We start from the raw sequence: 21,691 nt of genomic DNA on the forward strand, positions 1-21,691 counted from the left end.
TCCATAAAATGTAGACCTTGTTTTGCATCCAGGTTAGAACAGGCAGCCCTCCTTAACACCCACTGACTTGGGTAGGTACTCGTCCAGGTGCAAAGGACTCCTTGCACAAGTGAAGAGTAGGACTAAGGCCAAAACATAGTCCTTGTTGTTTGAAATAAAACTGCATTTTGAGGAGAGAGGAGGACTGGAATGTGTTTAAACAGATTTCCTGTGAAACAGGAAGAGTAATTCCTAATACCAGTTGATTTGGGAGGGGTAGGAGGGAGGGTAGGCTTAGCCCTGTAAGTATCTTATTTGATTTCAGGGAAAATAAGATTGTGGAAACTTGCTATTACGGAGGGATTTCCAAAAGAATACAGGGTTGTTGATTCTTTTTCTATATAAAGTAAAAATGAATGTTGGAAACAATGTGTTGAGCATATGCATGTAGTCTTAAATATTAAGGAAGGAAGACTTTTCCTTGAAAGAAAACGCTTATTTTTTTTGGCATCTGACAGAAACATGATGCATTTACCAGGGTGTGAGACGGTGGGTTTGGGGAAAGTGGAGAGCAGCTTTGTTTCAGTCCATGACTTCCTGAAGAATCACATTGAAAACGCAGTGTGTGAGTGCATGCAGAGGGTGATGGTGCAGACATGCCATTGGCTTTAGGCACTGTCCTGATAAGGGACCTTTCTCAGAGCCAAAACTGAGTCCGTTTCAGAAGGCTGCCTCTGTTTTGCTGCTGCCCCAGTTTATGATGATTTTTTTTCCACTGCAAAAGATCTTGGACTGAGGGATCGTCCTGATGATCTGTTCAGTGTTCCAAAGGGGCTGATTAATCTGAAAAACTCAACAAGACAGCTGAAACCACTGCCAAAAACTGTCATCCGTTCTGCTTTCTCAACTGCCAGCTTTCTGTGCTTTTGCTGCAGAGACAGGTCCACTCAAAGATGCAGCTTGACATCTAATACAGCAACATTGAATACAGCAGCAACAGGGCCAAGGACGGGGGGATGATTCAGGGGTCTCTTCCCTTCCTATTCTGTCACTTCTGAGTCGTGGTGTTTATCTCCTGAGGTAGCACAAGGCTCAGTGCTACTACTAACTCTTGTATGCCGGATGCATTTCATCCGGTGGCAAAGGGGCTGGTGCTCTCAGGGGTCAACGTGTTGGGTTTTGCATTGCTTGTTGGCTGTGCATCGCTGGTTCCTGGCAATAACAAAGGTGAATTACTCCTGAGCTGGGTTTTCATGCATTCAAAAAACATGCCTGAGAGTGTGATCGTTGATGCAAAGCAAGAGAAAAGGAGGCTCTGTGGCCTTTGAAGCAGAGTTTAGAGTTGTGGAAAGACGTTGGCCTAGCCATCCCTCTCCTGAGCACCTTTACGTAAGGCAGGGTGAGCCTCTGCCCCCCTCTGGTGGCAGTGCAGCTGGGGATGGAAGGCCGGAGAGCGCGTGGCAGGAGGCCTCCAGCCCAACAGTGGAGGTGTCACACCTTGCCACAAGGCCCTGGGCTCGGGGCTTTTCACATGCCTGACCTTGGTGCCCTGTGGGGACTCCCCGAGGACACTCTTCAGCTCTGGAAACCTGTGTGTGTGTGTGTAGGGGGGTGTTGGATAACAGCAATCGAAAGCTCGAGGGAGTGTTTAATGGGGCCATTAATAAATGACTCAAGCAACCGATGGGACATAGCCTTTGGTGCCTTGCAATACTCCAGAGGCACAGTGTAACGAACCCATAAAACCTGCCCCATCAAGTTGTAGTGCTTCAGCACAAAACACTCCTGCATTTAATGTATGGTGGATGGCAAAGTGGTGCCTCAGTAAACACCCAGGACAGACGGTGCTGTGTAAACTTTATTAGGGGATGAATCCTTTTTTTTTTTTTTTTTTATTTATTTTATTTTATTTACAGGGAAACCTTCAAATATCTTTTAGAATTTTAAAGAATACCAGCGTGCTCTGGGTAAAGAGGAACAACCTCCTGAACTTTAGCTTGCCGGGAAACCTCTGTATTAACCCCCAACACGTATGTAAATAGGGAAAGGTATAAATGTCTCCAGGAATGCCTTGCTGCGTTAGCAATACATTTTGATGCCTGGATACAGCTAGGGAAAACTGCATTGTAATAGCAACCATTATTGTTCTAGATCCTCAGATAGCATAGTGCAGGGTGCTACAGAAGCCCCTAAATGAAGATTGTTTGATTAAATGCACTCCCAGCAAACTGGCTCGGTTGTGCCAATTAACTTGGAAATGCGGCGGTGTTTTATTGCTTTAGGAATGAATGGTACTTATTGGCTTCTTATATAACAGTTTGACTTCCTCATCCAGTCAGAAAATTGAGCATCTGTCAGACCATCAACCCATAAATGTCTTCATTAGATCTGATAAACAGACCATGGCAAGCCTGAAAGCTGGAAGGTACCACCCTTGTGCCTGGGGAGCTGGACTCACTTAACAAGCTGAGAACTCGGGAGCTCCATGTATGTAAAGCAGGGGGAAGCGCGCTGGGTGAGCGATACAGGAGAGCGGCTCCCAGATGTGCCAAGGTGCAGCCCTGAAATAACTGCTCTCAGGCCTGGAAGGGACTCTTCCTGTCCCTGTTACAAACAAACCCTTGGCAAGTGACAGGTTCAGGAAGCTGTCCCCAGACAAACTGCTGGATGAGATCCCGCTGTGGTTGGCCTTCAGCCTACTGACGGCAGCGAGCGCTGTGCGAAGCCCCGGTTGCCTTTGGCTGGAAGGAGCTCTGAACCCAAAGAGGGGTGTTCGTACGGGCCTGAGTGGCGTTTGCTGGAGGTGGTCTTGCTGAGCCTCCTTGTCACCTTGCCCCTGAGCATGCTGCCCCCGCCTTTGGGACGGCACAAAGACTTTGTAAGACAAGCCAGGAGCGTCACCTACAAAATGCTGCCGCTCCTGGCTAAGTCTTGAGACCGTATCAGAGCAGCCCTCACCTTGAGTGGCTGTGTAGCTCTTCCCCCGACCTCAGTACGATCAAGTCCATGGCAGTGGCAACAGAGATGTTGGCAATGCTGCAGGAGAAGATGGAAGTCCTTATTCACACAGGAATGCACAGATGTTTTTATTATTTCCCCTAAAAGCACTGACAGGAATGGAGAAGACAGGCAGGTGAGCCCTTAAATGCTGTACCACCGAGTCTTCCTTCAAAGTGAGAAATTCTTTAATCTTCCAACAATTCCTGCCTGGCTCTGGGCTCTGATAAATCTTTCCCTTTAAATGAAGCTGCTGCTGTTGCACAACCTTTGGTCTTGCAAAATGCAAAGCCATCTGTTACAACCTCAATTACAGGTTAGAGGAGACAGAAACTTATTTGATGGTCTGTAGAAGCAGGATTTACCTTCGCTGTATGTCTGAGTGAAAAGAGCCAGCCTTTATGGCAGAGGCCAGGTCAAGAATGAGGGATTTTATCTATTAGAGTAAACTGAGGAGTCGGAGAATCCTAAAAGACAAACTTTTAGTGTATACCTAAATTCTAAATGAAGTCAGAACAGAGATGGTGTGCGTGCATATATAAAACATACATATCACTATACACACATTTTTATGAACTTTTTTAGCTCTCAAATGCTGCTCTGCATTTGGAGAACCTGTAACCTTGTGGAAGAAAACTTGAGAGTGGCGATAGCCATTCAGGTTGCTATGTAGGTGTTGCTATTGGGACCAAATAATGTAGTTTGCATTGATCCCTTTCTTTGCATGCTCAGCTGAAACAAAATAATCTCAGTGGTGTGGGAGGTGAAATGAACAGTGTATCTACTTTGACTTTTACTGGGAAAGTGATATTTTATAGACTTTCATCCTGAAAGCTGGAATCACTTGGTTATCTAAGGAAAAAAAAGTTATAAATAAACATTTTATAAATAAAATTTATAAAAAAAATAAAAAGTGCAGGAAAAAAATATTGAACCAAGTATGCAGAAAAGGCCTGGAAGAACCCCCTGAAATAGTTTGTTATATCCTTTTCCCATTTTTCTATGGATTATATCCATGGGATCCTCAGAGCGCACAACCAAGACTTATTTTTTGACACTATGGGTTGACATTAATGAGGCAGTCACCCTGCCAGCTAACCCAAAGCTGATTAACTGCCGATATATCCACTTAAAACTTGCCCTGTTGCAATTCCCTTGGGGAGATGAAGCCCAGGTGCTCGTACTGGCTGTTCCTCGGGTGAGGACTTTACACAGATGCCCCTTGCTCCCAGGGAGCGTGTTGGCTAAGCTCGGCCTGGGAAACCTGTGGATGTTGTACCCAGAGCAGTGCAGCCACGGTTGGGATTCTCCTGTTCAAAGTGAGAACAAAACCCAAGAGCAGATCAGTAGCAGCATTTCCCTTCCCCCTTCTGTCCAGCAGACACACACAGGTTTGATTTATCGCTGCCAAGTCTGTTAAAACAGCGAGGTTATTGCTTTGTAGGGGGCAGGAATCTGTGACAAACCTGAATGTGCTCATTTTTTAAACATACGAAGGACTGAGGGGAAGCGGTAAACACGGTAACTGTGCCGCTCTCTCCTCGTCCGCTCTCCTGTTGCATTCTTGTTATACAATGGTAAGAGGCATTGCAGCGAGTGTTGTTGAAAGATGGGGGATTTAAGAGAGAGCTGTGATGGTTGGCTTGGATTGCTGCCTATATTTGGACTGTATTTATTATTCCACTTCTATTAAGGTGCTTAAGTTATTCAGAGTTGGGTTTAGACAAGAAATAAATATCTAGGCAGCTGTGACTACATGTCTGTTAGTGATTAGTCATCACTACAACTCTGAAGAGTTGGATTTACCAGCAAATTGTTAAAATTCCCACAAACAGAGGACTGCGTAGGGAAAACGTTGAGTTTTATATCTTGTTGCTTTTGGCTGGAAATTTAACCTGAAGCTATCCAACGGGCCAAGAGAAGAAAGATGCTGATGTGACATGGGAATGAGCTTTTTAGGATTTTCCTTCCTCGCAGGTGTTATTTCCTGTAGCTCACCTGTCAGGATCCAGGGGAAAAGGCGCAGATAATAGGACGAGACACATCACTGGTACTTGTTAGCAAGAGCAAACAAGCTGCTGAAGTCTTGAAGGGAGATTCCACCTGCACCGCCATTGCTGGAGTCTGATTGTTCAGCACATTTGGGGTTTGGCCCTCTGGAGAAGCAAGAAAGGGCTGAGCACTGTCTGATTTCAGCTTCAGGTACTGCAAGGGAGATTGCCCTATATGCAGACTTTTTCTGAGAACATTAGCAAAGAGGATCTCAGTATGTGCTGTGTCGCTGACTGATGCAATATCACAGCCCAACTGCAACTTCTGTAATTCTCCTTGATTTTTTTTAAAGCACAAAAGATCACATTTTTTTCCTATTAAACATTCTAAAGGATGTCTACACAGCTGCAGTAGAAAAAATACCTGCTTTTTTTTTTTTTTTTTGCCCCCCAAATTCTGTTGAAAGCAAAATAAAACTGTTAAATCTCCCCTGCTCACCTTTGTTGAAGAAGAGGATTATTGTCCTGCTTAAACAAATCCTGCAAGCTTTTTTTTTTTTTACTTCAGTTCAGGATGACATTGCTGGGTGGAGAAGAAGGGAAGAGAGAACTGCATTGAAGTGTGGTTCTTGAAACCCATGCCTGCTTGGCCTGTAAAAGCATTCCCCACATAGAGTTCAGCGAGGGAAGGCCCATCCAGCGAGGAGGATGGATGCTAATTGACAGTGTGGGGAAATCAGGGTTCAGCTTCCTGCCCTGCCACGCGCGCTCTGGGTATCCTGGGGCATTTTGCTTGCAGGTGGGGCTCCCTGTGTCATGTCCCTTAGGTACCTAGGCTGGGGGCTATAAATTACATTCCTGGGGAGCCTCTCTGCACCAGCTGTTACTCCGATCTCACTGAAATTAGGTGCCTGGAGCTGTTGATGGAGATAGCTCCTTCCCTTCCCCTTTCTCCTCCTTAGACTCTCGTGCTTCACTTTCGGGGTGTTTAAATACATCACGTATACAAAGCCACTGGGGCTGCTACAAGTCCTTACGATTGATGTGGGCAGCATCCAGGTGTTTGTGTGACTGGTATTTGTTGCACAATGAGAAGAATGCTGCTTTGGGAGCATCTGTCCTCATTAGAAATGCAGGTCCTGTTGGCTTAGAGGATTAGTAATTGGGGCTGCAGCTAACAGGTGCTGGGAATAGTAAATTCTCAGGTCATGGGAAATACAGCTTTGACTGAATCACGTTGTTTGCCATTGCTAATGAACCAGCTAGATGAAAAGTCTGATTACCTTTTGCATGGTTCTGGGTATCATGGAAATCATCTGGATGTTGTTCTTCGGTGCGCAGAGCACCGCAGGCAGACGGGTGCAGATCAGTGCAAGTGATAAATTGGACACTTTACTGATAGATTTGTGGTACCTGCTTTGTTTTTTAGGGAGGCAAGTTTGTAAGATACTTTCCTTGGTGCAGTTAATCTGTTTCTAGTGATGCTGAGTGACAGTTAGGAAGCAAGCTGTCTGAAAAACCCCATGGTGCATAATTTTGGCAGGCATGAACCATTAGGCTGAATTTCCCACAAGTATCTGCCCTTCTTGTTCAACCTGTAAGCATGTTTCTGACCTTCTGACCACCTCCTTTGGAGCTCCTGGCTTCTCATTTGGGAATTGTGTAGCCACAGCTCTGAGTGAAGCTTGGAGGATTGTTCACTGGGTACTTCATATGCCATAAAATTACTGAATATTCTCTTAAGTAAACTAGGTTTTGGATGTTCTAAGAAGGGCATCCAAAAGCTGCTAACCCTCGAGGATTTTAGTCTTTCTCTGTACTCCAGCTATTAAAAAAACAACCAACCAAAAACAACACTCTTCCATGTACATATATGTTTATATACATATGATACTTTAAAAAGCTTATCGAGGTTTTGTAAAGATAAATTCTTGAGGTCTGGGAGGCAGTCTGGTGGACCAACAAGGGCCATTTAAAAGCTTAGGAAAAAAAAACAGCTCTGTTTTGCCTTTTTTTTTTTTTTTTTTTTTTTTTTTGGATGACAGGTAATAAATTAGGCTTGGGGCATCCCAGGCATGGAGAGGAGTCCTGGTCCTGTTCCACCAGCACTGTCTGCCCCTGAACTGAGCAGTGAGGTCCTGCGGGGACAAAATAACAATATTTAAGTGGTAGTGGGATGAATTTCTTCACTCAAGCTCCTTAAAATTAAAAAACGTGTCAATTCAGGCATCCCCAAGCTTCTGGAGTCCTGATTATGCAACCGTAGAACATAATTTTCTTCCTCTTCTGGTGAGTAACTAAATATTTGCACTGTGGTAGTACTGAGGAGGCACGAGCGTTCCAAACGCAAAGCAAGGTGCAGTTCCTGCCCTGACTTGCAAGTGTTTTTTCTGATGAAAGACTTTGCTAATGATAAGACTTGTGTGTTCACTTGGTTATTTTTGTTCTTCTGATCCCTCTTAATATAACTACCATAATTAATAAAAGCAAAAGTAGAGCTGAACCTCCGCAATGGAGCGGTTCCCAGCCCAGGGGCAGGAAACCCCTAGGTTTGCCTGTCCTCCTGCAAGCAGCGCCCAGCAGAGGTGCAGCTGCGTTAACTGGGCCCAGCAGCAGTCCGGCCCAGCCTTTCTGCAGGGAAAAATGTGGCCGGACTGTATCTGAACTGTTTATACTTGCCTGTGCTGGTATGTCACTGCGTGCTACGGTGTTAATGTCTCGTGATCACCCTCTCCAAAGGCAGAAAAGGCTGCCCAGGTTTGAAATATCTGCTCAATATAAACAAAAAATCTGCTAAATACCTGGTGTTCCTTTAGGAAAATTGCTTCACTGGTCGAAACGCACTCCTCCAGCCCGCATAATGGGATGTCCCAGGTTTGTTTGTTTTTCTTTGCTGCCACTCGGAGCAGTTGGGTGCAGTTGTGAACGGGGTGTGGATATGTGCCACAGCCCCATGATACCACTCACAGTTTAGCACATCCTGGCAAGACAGTAACCACATGCAGCCTGCCCTGTGCCTTGATGAGTTCTCCCAAACGAAGCAGCGCAGTACCTTGAAAACTTGTGCAATCCTCCTCCTAATCCATGCATGAAGACATCCTCAGTGTTTACATAACATTTACCGTGCAGCACGGAAAAGGCATGGTTCAGTTCATGCTGTCATACAAATGAGTCACCTTTGAGTGACAGCCTTGCTAGATGTGCAATTTGATTCCAGCTGACAAAACCCAGTACAGGAGATCTCCATTGGCAACTGTCTCTCCAAGGTGCTCATTTTTTCCCCCTCCTACCCCAAACTAAAACGAATTTCATGGGAAAAATAAAAAATAAAAAAAAAAAAAAGTGGGAGCAAAGGACACCTAGGATATGAGATACTCTTTAAACTTTGTAGACCTGAAAAACAGTTGAGGATCCAGATGCCTCTTCTTGACTTTGAATCTTTCCATTGGCCCTATCGGGGAGCTCAAGTGAGGTCTGGCTATAGGTATATTGCCTTGATATTTCTCCTTTGTTGAGAAGAATCTACTAAGATTCAAAGCACTGTCAGCTTGCTAAAGAAGTCTGAGGGTAAATAAAGGAGCTGCAGATGTTTAAGGGTGACTGCATTTCTTGAAGATAACATTATAATAGTTTTTAGCAAAACATTCAGGATCTTTGTTGTACCTAAGGGGAAATGATATGAGAGGATAATATGGGAGGATATGGGAGGATAATCCAATTATTTTCTTTGGATTTCCCTTTATATAGAATTAAACAATACAGTAGTTTGCACATGTATATAATGACACAAGTATTAAAAGTTACAGTGAAATTGGTTGGAAAACCATGGATTCACATACACCATAGAGCAGCTTTTGAAAGTGTGACGTGAAAAAAAGCACTACCTCAAGTGCACAGCATTTAAGGCCTGGCTTCTTTCATTTCCTTTCATAGAAAAAGATCTTTCTTGCTTCTTTGAAGGAATGCTCTGCAGGAGAAATGCTCAGAAGCTCTGTGCCTGTCAGCCCCCTGAAATTGAGCCCCGAGTGAGGACAGGGAGGAGCATCCCAGTGCAATGTGCGTGGTGGGAGCTGCAAGCTCCATTGAGCTCTCTTTGCTTTTCCACTCCAGTAAGGGGCTTACTGAGGTTTTTGTAACAAGGATACGGTTCTTTGGTTGTTCTGCATTTGTCTGAGAAGATTCTCAGCTCTGAAGAGCCTCACTCCGTGTTTTTACTGAGATAAGCAAGAGAGCTTTAAATTATCAGAAATTTATTTAAAACTGTTTGAAATAACTTCTTGACAACATGGTACAAAAATGAATGAGCAGAAAAGTTTTCCTTCTAAATGCCTCCCTAGAGCATCTTGTCAAGGAGCAAATTTTAAGTGATTTTTTTTTCCAGCCTCACCAGTTAAATGCAGAGTTTGGCAGTGCATGAGCACTTTTGGTCCAATCTTTTTTTTTTTTTAATTCTCAAATGAAGAGAACCTCCTCTCCAGTCTTGCAAGCAAAAATATTTTTTCAGCATCCCCTACAAAGCAAATGAACTTGTACAAGACTGCCTGACTTCAGGCTATGCGGAAGGTATCTGTACAACCCTTGGAGTGGAATTTGCAAACATTGTGGCAATCAGATGAAAAGTCTGATAGACGCTGGGCATCATGTAGGATTGTGGCAAAGCAATGGCAGAGTGGTTGGGTTTGACAACGAACAACGCTGTAAAGCTTTGACAGAACAAGAACTTACATGCGGCGTCAATCATCCTCCCCATGCCACTTCCAATTCCTCTAGCTGTAGGAGGACACCCGTCCCCGACGGCATCTGAGTACAGCGCTCAATGTCACCGAGCCAAGGACAGGCAGCACCAATGGAGCAGGGTGCACGCAGTTGTTTTGGTGTTGCCTGTGGAAAGTGCAAGGCTGAAATAGGGGAAAGGTGGCTCCAAGATGGTCTCTGCTCCCAAGGGAAATCCGCAGAGACACGGGCTGAGGGAGCAGAGCAGTGGGTGGGAGAGCGGCTGAGGCTGTGGCCTGGGCTTTCCTAAAAGTGTGTGGGGGAAAAAAAAGGTTGCAGCACTGAGGATGAGATATCTGGATATGGGTCTGAGTTCACCGCTGCTGCATGATTGTTGATTAGGCTTGTGTGTGGCTTCCAACTTTAAGAGGACGAATATTTCCTACTAAATTAATTAAAAAAAATATATTTCTTAAGAGGTTAAATATTTTGCTGTGCTTTTAGAAACTGGGGAGGGGTGTGGTGTGAAGGCTCAGTGTTTTCCTTCTTCAATCTTCATGTTTTCCTGTAAATCTGTGTTTGAGCCAGATAAGAACTTTTGTTTTCTTTTTAAAAGCAAGTACCTCCTTGACACCAATAATGCCTGGCTCCACAGGGGCTGGTCCTGTGGCTGATGAGCTTTGATGCTGGAGAAAGTGAAAGCTGCTGTTGATGATCTTTTGTGGCTGCACACTTACCAGTTATCAGGTGTCTCTCTCCCTCACTGATTTTCAGGTAGCTTGTGAAGTGTAAGATTTTATTTTGTTTTCCTCTGAGTTAATTTAACTTGGTCAAGAGACGCAAACTCTGTTGAGACAGCAAGGGCAGTTTGCATGTACCTCAGGCAATTACAAACCTGGCTTCTGTGTGAAGTCGGACTGAAAGCAAAGCAGGCGTACGGCCAGAGGTGAGCTGGCAGATGCATGCCCCTCCTGTCCTGCCCTCACCCACCCAGGTGCGGTGAAGAAGGTTGTTGATGAGGAATAATGTTTTCAGCACTTCACTGGACAACATTTTCTGTGGGAAAAATGTAAAGAAACGTGAGTCGTCTTGTTTTTGAAGATACAGGGCAAATTGCCATTTCAGTTTGTTTTACAACTTCTTATGCCAATTTCTGTCACTAGAAGGCTTGGTTTAAAACAAAACAAAACACCACTTACCCCACATTTTCTTCTATTTTCTTTTAGTTTAAGAAAAAGAAGAGAAATAGATAAAGGAAATAAAGGAAGCAGAAAGATTTTTCCCCTTTCAAAATAAACTATTCCAAAAGAAACTTCTTTGAAAAATTCTAGTTAGTAATTTAAAAGACCAAGACTCAACACTTTGATGAAAACCCAAGTGTATATATGGCTTGTCAACTAACCAGCCTATCCTCTATGCTTGAAATGACAGATTTAAAGATGCTGAGAGGGAATTGAAGGAAGGAGTGAATTTGTTTCAGCAAGCTTTTGTCTTCTAAATGTGCTGTTGGAGCCTGGGAGAGCTGCCTCCATCAGCTGACCATGCTGCAGCACAAATAAATGCATTCCTACTGCAATCTCTGCCTCAGAAGAATGAGAATGTTTGGATTTGGTTCTTGCCCATATTGAAAAGTTACAGATTTCTTCTCTCTTGCAATCTTCGTTAAGTGGAGTTTTTGGTCGAAGCAAACTTTAAAAAATGGATTACGGAAATGTTTTGAAGCAGAAAGCATTTGAAAAGCGATGGGATCCTCTTGGCTGGTGCATCTTCATGACAGCTGCTAAGCTGTGCAAATGTAAGGCTGCTTATAAAGTATTGCCGTTCCTGGTTCCTTCGACATGCTGAACTAAGGAACAAGTTATGAACAAGTTGGTTTCTCGGAGTATGGCTGGGAGGGAGCCGTGCTGCCTGCTGTGCACCCGCAGTGCCACTGATGGCAGGAGCCAAGCTGTGCTGCTGCACCTGCCTGGGACAGCAGCAGGGCCAAGGAGCCAGACTCCCCAGTCTGCGGCTGCCATGACTCTGCCCCCTCCAGCTGCAGTGACTCGATGGCCTCATTTGCTTGCACAATTGTCTTTAGTGCATGCAAAGTCCTATCTTGCAAAGCTAACCGCATAGGATGGCTTCAGTACTGGCTGTTATGAGGCGGGTGCCTGTGCTGTCTGCACGTATATGCTATTAGCAGCGTCTTGCCTAAGAAGTTGCAGATGGGAGGGAAGAAATGCTCTTTTTTGCAAACCTGCCTTTGCTGTAGTTGCATTTCATCCATTTTATTTTTTTCTCAATAAGTAAATATACCAATATCTGAATGCCAGTGCAGTCCAGACTAATTCTCCATCCCCTTCCTTTTCTCCACAAACGCTGTTGTGGGTGTTGTGTTTACCACGTTTGTACCGGGGGTACGTGAGTTGTTCTGTCTCCTCTCTGCATCTGTTAGAGGTAAGACGGTTACACTGTGCCCTGGGGCAGTGTCTGAGTGTGTGTGGTAGTGACAACTGTTGGTGGAAGAACGACTGTGCCTGTGCATGTGGGGCTGGTGTGTGGCGTTGCGGGAGGCTGAGCTCCTGCGTGGCTCCCGCAAAGGCAGCAAGTGATCAGAGGAATGAGGGAGAAATACACAGCTCAGAATTACAAGTAAATTCAGCACTGTAAAGAAGGGACCTTGATATCCACTCATGCTAATCCACCTTTTTTGTTCTTTGATGTTCAATTACAAATTCACTGTTTATTTACAATCCCGTTCTGCTGAGAGGAATGGACTCACTAAGGCCAGGTAGGGTGCCAGCCCATACAGAACTGCCTTGGACACACTCTCAGTGTACTAGCCAGGCAGGTGGCAATTTGCTGTGTGAGACTGCAGTGCTTGTCCCCAGTGGATCCTCTTAGCTGACTGCTTGTCACCGTGCCCTCAGCTATGCCCTGCAAGCAGCACAAGTAAGAACGTGTGCAATCAGTGTGATCTCCCTGTGTGTATGTGCACAACTGCAAACTCATAGCTGTGAAAATGTGATGTTGTGATGTTTTGATTTTTTTTTTAACTTTGTTTTGAATACTTAGTGATGCAACCAGAACCCTATTGTTGCACAGGCAAGTCTCCAAAGAATGATCGGCTTGCCTCCTATTTTTATTTGGAGTTTTATGAACTATAATAAAAGAACACCCAGACAACGCTCTGGGCACTGTGGATGATCTTATTTAAAAAAAAAAAATAAAAAAAAAATCCAGTAAACAAATGGCTTCATCAACCACCTCAGATCAGATCAAATAAAACTCGTTATATTTATGCTGTTGCTGAGTTAAGAGCCATCTGCTGCGATCTATTAACAGCTATTTACATATATACGGATCCAAAATACCCTGGTAGCAGGAATTGCCCTTTCTATCAGAATCCCACACTGTTCAGCAGCTCTTTCCACCTCCCAGATCCACACAGTGAAAGGTGAAGAGAGGTTCTGTGGTGAGCTAGGAGGGCTAAACCCCTGGTTTGTATTGCCTTGGTGGGTAAATGTTCCAGAGATTGGGAGCTGTGAGGGAGTTTGTTATGAAAATGTGGTTACCAGGGTGAGAACCATGTGCTGGGCTGGAGTAGATTGCATTAAATCTCTGAAGCTAACAAATTGCTTTTTTGTTTTGTTTACAGAACAATAGAGTGAAAAGATGTATGAATTCTAGTAAGAATAAGCACCAGAGCTATATTTGTTCTTGTAAGATTGCTTAACAAATTAAGGCTGCCTAAGAAACAGCGCTCAACCAAAATGTTTAACCTGATCACCCAGAAATGCATAAAAACCCTGAAGAGCAGGGCATGCGTGTGAACACTGCCTTTCTCTCTTACTGCCCGCTGACAGTAGTTATGTTGTTTCGTGTCTGGGGTCTGTCTTGGCAGAGAATTTCTGGAAGGCTCTTGATTTTCCTGCCTAGGAAATGCTCAAATAAAATGGAGTAAAACAAAAGAAGTCAGAAGTGAGATGCACTCCATCTCAAGTGCACCGCTAACAAATGTCAGATGTCTGCTGTGCGGTGGTTTAATAATGCTGGGGAAACTAAATTTACTCAGCTACAAGTTACAAATTGAAAACAAAACAAAAAAAACCAAAAACAACATATCTGGAATGATAATGAATAAAGTCTTTCTCCAGACATGGTACATTGAGGCATAAGGGTGATCTGCCTTTTAAACTGATCTCTGCTTTTGCATCCCTCCTAAATGGCGAGTTTAGTGTGTTGCTCAAATGATGGGATCTTGTAGATCCAAGCTTCAGTATCAAAAATGATTGGTTCTATTAAAGGGGAAAAATAATAAATAGGGTCTCGAACTGAGTTCTAGAAGCGGGTATGAAGACTTCCAAGGCATGTGCTCGCATGCCATGTGATACGTGACTGTCTTTGGGTCCTGATTTCGGTCCAGTTAGCTGGTTGAGGCCCGGTAACTTCTCACCGCATCCAGTTGCTGGAGAGCTCTCGGGACTGTTTCGCCAGGAAGCTCACTGCAGCCTTCTGCTCCCAGAGGATCTGCTCCCAGCAGATCCTGGAGATGCACCTAACGCCGATTCCAGTCCCAGCTGTGACGCTGTCCTTGTGGGTTCCCAATCCTCCGAGCAGGAGCTGGGGCGCAGAGCTCAGCCCGTGGGGCTCACCCTGCTGCTCCTGCCGGGCTGCGGGCCCGCGGCGCTGGCCCGGGGCCAGCAAGAGCCGCAGGCAGTGTGCGGTGCGCTGGCCTCCTGGCCTGCTGCTAGTCCAGGCAGAGTCCCTGGCCTGGTGGAGAGCTGGTCTGCACACGCATGTGTGTGCCCAAGCAGTGGAAGCTGCGAGTGAAAACCACGGGAGCTGTCCTAGCTTAGGTTTCCATGAGGGTAGCTTGGGAGTCCAAACAGTTGAAATCGCTTTCAGCTCATTGTGGTAACACCTGTGTGTGGCCAAGGAAGTTGCACCTGAGTCCCCAGCTGAGGAGGACACCAGCTGGAGCATTTTTGGTGGATGAAGATGATCATATGGGCAAATAGGCCCCTGGTGAGCTCCATGGGCCAGGAGCTCCTTGAGCTGCCCAGCAGCATAAGGGTTTCACTAACTGCCATTGCCTTTTTTTTTTTTTTTTTTCTAAAGTGTTTGCAAAATGTGGAAAAATGCAGCAGGTCCAGAAAAACTGGAACAGTGCAGTGCAATTATTCAGAACACCCGCCTTGCACAGATAGACCTACCATACTAAATCTCGAGTCTTGTCTAACAAACACTGCAAATTCAATTGAAGAGCAAGAGAAAGTGAGCTTTTTAGTAACTGTCATCCTCTTAAAAGAGAAGCCAGAGCCCAAACATAAGCTCAATTTACGGTGGGCATGGTACATGGTTCATGAAAACTGTGGGGATCTGTAGAGAGCATCGTTCTATCAAATGCAAAGTAAACAGAGAAGACAATCCAAACAAGGTGCTGCCCTGGATCAAATGTATTGTCTGGAAGAATTATAATCATGTCCTGGAAAGCAGAATTGGGTGGTGTGTTCTTATGGTGCATCTTGGGGCAATGCAGCACAATTACATGGAAACAGATACAGGAATACCAAATGTGCAATACCCCTTTCTGAAATTGCCTAAAAATCTTGAATAACATAGTTTCCAACTTCTCAGTTATGTTAAATTTGGTGACTTTTCTGTATACCTCTGAAACATGAAGCCTGATACTCAAAAGAGTAGGCAAGTAATGGTACATATGCCTGCAAAATGCAAGGAGATATCTCGCTTTTGTGGAAGGGAGTCCTGATACCACATGAAAATCTGGTATTTGCATGTGTAGATGATCAGTCAGAAGCACAAGTGCCTCTTGCATATGAGGGATGGCCAGTTTGCAGTGTGTTGTGGCACCAGGGAGCTGCTCTGACTTCTGCACGCGCAAGGTTTCCAACTCCTCCATGATAGGACACAAGCTGCCTCCTGCCTCCTCCTCACAGCAACCCCACGCACAGTATTGGGGGATCCAGTTATAATCTGTCAGTTTATTGTAGAAAATTGTGTGCATGTGTGTGCGTACTTTATTAACAATCATCATAATGTCTTTCAAGGTTCTTCTTAGCAAGGGCAACTGCCTCTGGCATTTTGGCTGTCCTTCAAACCAGTCTTGTCAGCAAGAAAAACCATATGAACTTGGAGATTGAAATCAGTTGCCCCAGGGTACCAGGTCCGGTTTCATTTTAACAATAAAAGAATCTGATGCCTTTTAGCAGGCAGGTAGTTATTGCCTAGATGAAGGAAGAGTTGTAATAGTAAATCTAGAATTGCATTCAGATGTGACATCAGCTGATATATAAATACTGTGTGTCTTGCCATATCCACCCACTCTTTCTATATGCAGGGAAATCTGAACCGAGGGAAAAGTCAAATGCTGGGCTGGCTCCCCCAACTCCACAATTATGTGCTGGTAATCCTGAATTTCCTCTACATTTGCAGGTAGCTAGAGGGGCCTGAATCCTAATGCCGCGCTCAATTTCATACACTGTTTACATTAATCTACAAAAGCTTGTGCGTGTCTGCGTTTCCAGACGCAGAAGACTTGAGGACAAAATAAATATTTGAAAGTTCCTGGGAAATTACTGTCATAGCAATAGTCTCCTTTGTAGACTGTGCTGCAGCTATGCCCTGATCTCCTGTGGTCAAAGGAGACGGGAGACAAGGCAGCGGTGAATGGGGGTGCGGGACCTCCTGCTGTGCCATACACGGAGCAAGCTAACTGTGCCCCCAGCCCATGAATGAATCATGGATAATTTAGTATCTGAGCATCTTATTATCGTGTCAGGTATACCACCACCAGCATAATGACTTCCAGAGTTGTATCCAGACAGGTCCTTAATGTTGTCACCGCTGGGAGATATTTATGAACCATCATGGTGCATGCACAAAGGCGGAGGCAGTATCCATGTCCTTTAAAGATTCCCGAGTGATTCTTTGTGAAATTCACTATTGTTTTGGCTTGCCACAAGTTATCTTTGTGACTGTGGAAATGAACCTGTCCGGTGTCATTTTCTGAGTGCGGTCAGAGCTTGTCGATGTGGAAGAGAGCTGTTAGCAGTGTGTTAATTGCGATCCAAAAGCCATGTTTCAGAGCCCCAGCAGGATGGAAGTTTCTCAATGGTATGGGAGCAGCTGTTGACAGTGGCTCTAATTGCTGCCCTGTACTCCTGATTAGAGCTGGGGGGAGAGAGGGGGCCCTGCTGGGCTACAGCTTAATGGCTCCCCTTATGAATAATCTTCCCGAAGGTGCCGCTCATTCTTCGATTTGAGCATGGTGGAATTATCCTCACCCGTGCAGATTAATCAGCAAGAAATGCGCTTGGCATCTTGTAGGGAAGAAAACTCTGCCATTGAGACTAGCTGGGGTGTAGCTGCCAAGGTAAATAAGCTGTTAGGTTTGTAGCTCTAGACATCTCCTTGGGTTGCTGTCTGTATCCAGTATTAGCATCCAAAAAATTGGTGTTTTTTCTGACTGTCCTCTACCGCCTCCAAAGTGTAGAGTCCCATTTTTCAGCCAAGTAGACTGAAAACTCAGGGCACAGGCTTGAGCGGTTGCTGAGGTATTGCACCCCAATCCTAGGTACACATTGCTCTTGTCCACAGGCACAGAGGTGAAAGAGCGATGCTTATGCTCGCGATGTCTGCACATTAGTGTAGACTGTGGAGGACAAATTAGTTTTTTTTTTTTTTTTAACTGGTGGAGAAGTAGAAAAATAATGGAGATGCTGTTTGTTAAAAACTCAAATCCCTGAAAGCAGTTATTTTGACAGAATTAAAATGCTTTAAGTTGTTTCAATTTCAGCTGTTTCAAGCACAAAAGGCCTTCAGAAGGAATCTGTTACAAAACAAAAAGCTGTAAAAGTTTTCATCTGAAAGTCACAAGTGGTACACTTTCATGTGGAAATGTTTTCACTGGGGGGAAAAATGTCCAAATTCAGAGATTTCATTTTATAGGCAATTTATCACTTTGGTGGAATAATGTTATCAATATATCTTGAAACAGTTTCGCTATTTGTCTCTTATCTATGTGGGTTAATTTTTCTTGATGAAATTGCTTTGTCTGTCTTGTGTCTTCAAATTGATAGCAAGTTGATCCTTTACTCAGCCTACTCCCTTTTGATCTGATGCTCCATTTGTCTCAGTCATAGAAAATGTTGCTCAACAGGATGTCAGTCCCTTTGACCTTTTCCTGGGATACGCAGTCCCATGTGGTGCAGCACCACACGTGCCTTCAAGTAGGAGTTTGCAGACTTGTGGATTGAGCAAGGTAGAATTGGGGTGCTTTAATCTCTGTACAGTTTTAAGCAATCCAGAGAGGACGTTACTTCAGTGCTGTGTTGCATGTGTTTGCTTCACTGTGGTTGGTAGGATCTGTTAAAAAATGGCAAGTATGTTCAGTGGAAAATCTTCAAATGGAAAAATCATTTTTAATGAAAAGTGTTTTCTCCAATGACATGAGAACCCCCCTTTTTTAAATCCAATTAAATCCTTTAGCATTTTTCAATAGAAAAATAGGTAAAGGAAAGAAGAGGGAACAACAACAAAACACAAGATGACAACTCTATTTTTTTTTTACTCGTCTATTTTGACATAAATTACTTTGTCTGCTTGCACAGCTAATTTTCTTCCCCTTTGGGAGCTTTCTTTTAAAGACTACATAAAAGCTTTGTTCCGCTTGCTTAAGGAATCAGGAAAACACCCAGCCAGAAGTCTGAGGATTGGAGCCACCAGATCTTCCTGATATTTGTGACAGGCCCATGGAAAGAAACAGAGCCCAGAAACTTGTAGGGAACAGTTTGTAGGGATCTAATTTCATGTCATCAAAACTTTTAATTTCTATGATAACCAAGCATTTATCAATGGATATTATTTTTTCCACCTTTATCGCAGGGTTTAATAAAACTGCTGTCTCTTCAGCTGACATCAAACTGCGTTGTCGAGCAAGATCTTCCAGTTTGACCAATGGTGTGCTTTAGCCGGGACTCAAAATGTACCAACCTCACTGGGTTTTGAAGGCGTTTTTTCAAGAGGCATTTCAAATTTTCTCTTCTTGGTACAGTTTCGGTAGGCTGCAGAAGGTGACTTAGTATTGGATAGGTAGAAGTCCAGGCTGAGAATGCAATTTAATATACCTGACAGATTTTTTCATTTATGAACCTAAAAACTAAAGCAAATAGGGATGCAACCTGTAAACTTGTTGAATAATATTAGTGAGCTTAACCACATATTTAGCCTGAGGAAGAAAAAGTAGTTAATTTTATATCTAATTTTATTTTTTAGTATCCAAAGCAAAGGACCCTCCTTTTTCCTGAAGGCAATTTTAAGCTGTTATCCAAGAATGAAAATTGATAATTGTTATAGCTGTACTGAGTTGATCTTAATTTTAGTGAAGCTCCAGGCTAGCAAATATGAAAATATCATCTTCCTGGCTAATGAACTGGTTAAATGTATTGGTGCAGGATTTTGGTGAAGTAGCAATAGTTAATATTTGTTGCCTAGCAAAGAGCAGTTACTGTCCTGTCTTTGGAACTATCCCAAATGGGGGGAAGAAGTCATTCAGCAGCAATATGAAGTGGTTTTTATTTATATAGGCACACACACATGTTGTTAGACAGCATTAAGTGTTCCCTTATCAAATTGTTTGCTCTTCCTGCTGTTTAGATGAACGTAATCTGATTCCAATCCCCCTGCCCAACATTGGGTGATAGATTTATTTTCCCCACCCAATAGACTTTTTCACCCCATGTCAGTATAGCATTTGCAGAAGTTTGTGTAGACAATACTTTTTTTTTTTTTTGCACATTTCCATACAGGAAGCTGTATGGAAAAAGCTCTAAATGTGGATGAGCTGCCCTATTCCTCAAACACAAACACAGACCCACTGCCTTGAGACCTGTGCCTGGCTCCGCTGTAGGTGATGGAAGAAAAGGCTCGAGCCTTAAAATAGGGTCATATTGCCTATCTACACACCAGGGTTATACAATTTTCTGTTCGTCTGTGAAACCTAGTATATTCTTTGTGCTGGATATAGCTATAAAAGTGCAGGGCTGTGGTACTGGTTTGGACAACTGTGCTTCTTTCTACCCAGTCCAAGTATTAAAACTTAATTTTTGATTGTTGGATACCTTTCATCTTCAGAAAGGTGTTTGCTTTCTGCCTCCCATACTTTTGATAGCCAGACAAGTGTCATTTGGGGTATCTCAGAAAATGTTGGGTTTATATCATTTGAAGGCAGTTTTGATGAGAATCTGAGCTTTACGCATCAAAAAGATACTTTTCTGGTTTTCATTAATCGTCATTTTTCACATGTACTGCCAGCTGTGCTCCACCACTCGGGATAAAATAGGAGAAAAAGGAGTTAGATGTTACTGGGAAGTCCAAGACTGGTGTAAGGGGCTTAGCTTAGGCAGAGACAGAACTTGGCTGAGTCTTCAGATTTCTGATGGTACAGTTCTGTTTTTCTGTGGTGTTGGGATTTACTGCCTGTAAAGTTAGAGCAGTTATTAATAAGTCAGTATCTTTTGTGTCAGATCTGCATGTTGGACAGGAAGGGCATCGTGGATCGTTGTGTTCAATCCTCTTACATTGAAGGTGCTACAAGAAGTGGCTCTTCCCTGGAAATTGTCACTTTAACTTGAATTAGGACTTTTTTTCCTCCAAATGACCCTTTGCAACTTCCATCAGAAATGCTGCAAAGATATTAGCAATTCTGCTTGATCATTGGATCAGGATTATTGACCAAGTAGATGCTGAGAAGTTAGAGTAATACCTCCAAAACCTAATCAAACGGAGAAAGGGATCCTTTGCAGGAATATTTAACCTTAAAAGTTATTTCTCCAGTATATCTGCTCAGTAGGCAAGGTACAAGCTGTACACAGCACTAATTCATAGAGATAGCTTCTTTCATTAAAATGGAAATTTTTTTAATGTCATTTGCATTGGGATTTTTAGATCATATTAAAGTAGACTGGATGAGGGCTGCAATCTGCTTCCGTCCCACAGACAGCCATTTCTTCTGGTATATCCAGGTCTTAGTGATTCTGTAAGAGAGAAAAACCAAAGAAAGAAGGTGACTTAGCAACTTGAATACTGCTGTGATGAAAGAAACCAGATATTATGGATCTGTTCTAGGCCATGAAAATATTTATGAAGTATGAATTTATTTAAGGGATTAAGTAAAGTACTTAAAACATCTGCTGTGCATCATACGGCTATACAAGCAAATTTTATTTGAATATATATAGAGAGATATAATTCTATTGCTAACAAAGATTTCAATCAACAATGAACCTTAAAATGCAGCATGAAGCTCTCTAGAGTGACAGCATGCAGCTAGTAAGTCGAGAGAATCGCTTACAACACATCCAGTCCATGCTCCCACCTCAGCATGCAGGAAGCAAAAGAAGAAAGCTGAGGACATGTTGAGATAACACGGTGATAACTGGATAGAGAGGCAGAGGTGCCAGTTCAGCAGTGTCACACTTCCATTGCAACGATGCACAGCTAAGCAAGCTCGTGAGACTAGAAGTCGTGCTGGTAGAAGAGGAGCAGGTGAGAAGATAAAATATGGCCCTTAGAGGCAAAGCAATAGAGGCTCCTCCTGATGACTTTGTGATACAGGAGCAAAATCAAATGCTAGAAGCAAGAGTTGATACTTCACTCATTTAATGCCAATCCGAGCTTTATCATTCTGTTCCCCAATTTACTTTCTTCTAAACTGCAAACCAGAGATGCTTTTACTATGCTCACAGTGCTGGTCCCTATTTAACTTCTAAAAGTGTCTCATCACTGTATCTGTTTCCTTAATGTTTAAGTACTCAGACAGGAAAGATAAGTAACTTGCCAAAGGCCAAACAAAGCACCTGAGGTGGAGTCAGGCACAGAACCCTGTTCTCCAGGCTCCTTTGTTTAACTGATTTTCCTATTTTCTACGTCTTTTCTGTTCCCTGTCAGTCCCTCTATTCTTCTTTGAAGTACAGGGGACTTTATAACCCTGTATTTCTTGCAACTGT

General features: G+C 43.5%; 1 protein-coding gene across 19 annotated transcripts in view; it reads left to right on the forward strand.

The window, feature by feature from the left end:
• SPO11 (SPO11 initiator of meiotic double strand breaks) overlaps positions 1-21,691 on the forward strand; it is a 326,125-nt gene that overhangs the window by 18,739 nt on the left and 285,695 nt on the right. The window lies entirely within an intron of this gene.

This window comes from Anas acuta, chromosome 16 (assembly GCF_963932015.1).
Source record: "Anas acuta chromosome 16, bAnaAcu1.1, whole genome shotgun sequence".
NCBI classification, from domain to species: domain Eukaryota; kingdom Metazoa; phylum Chordata; class Aves; order Anseriformes; family Anatidae; genus Anas; species Anas acuta.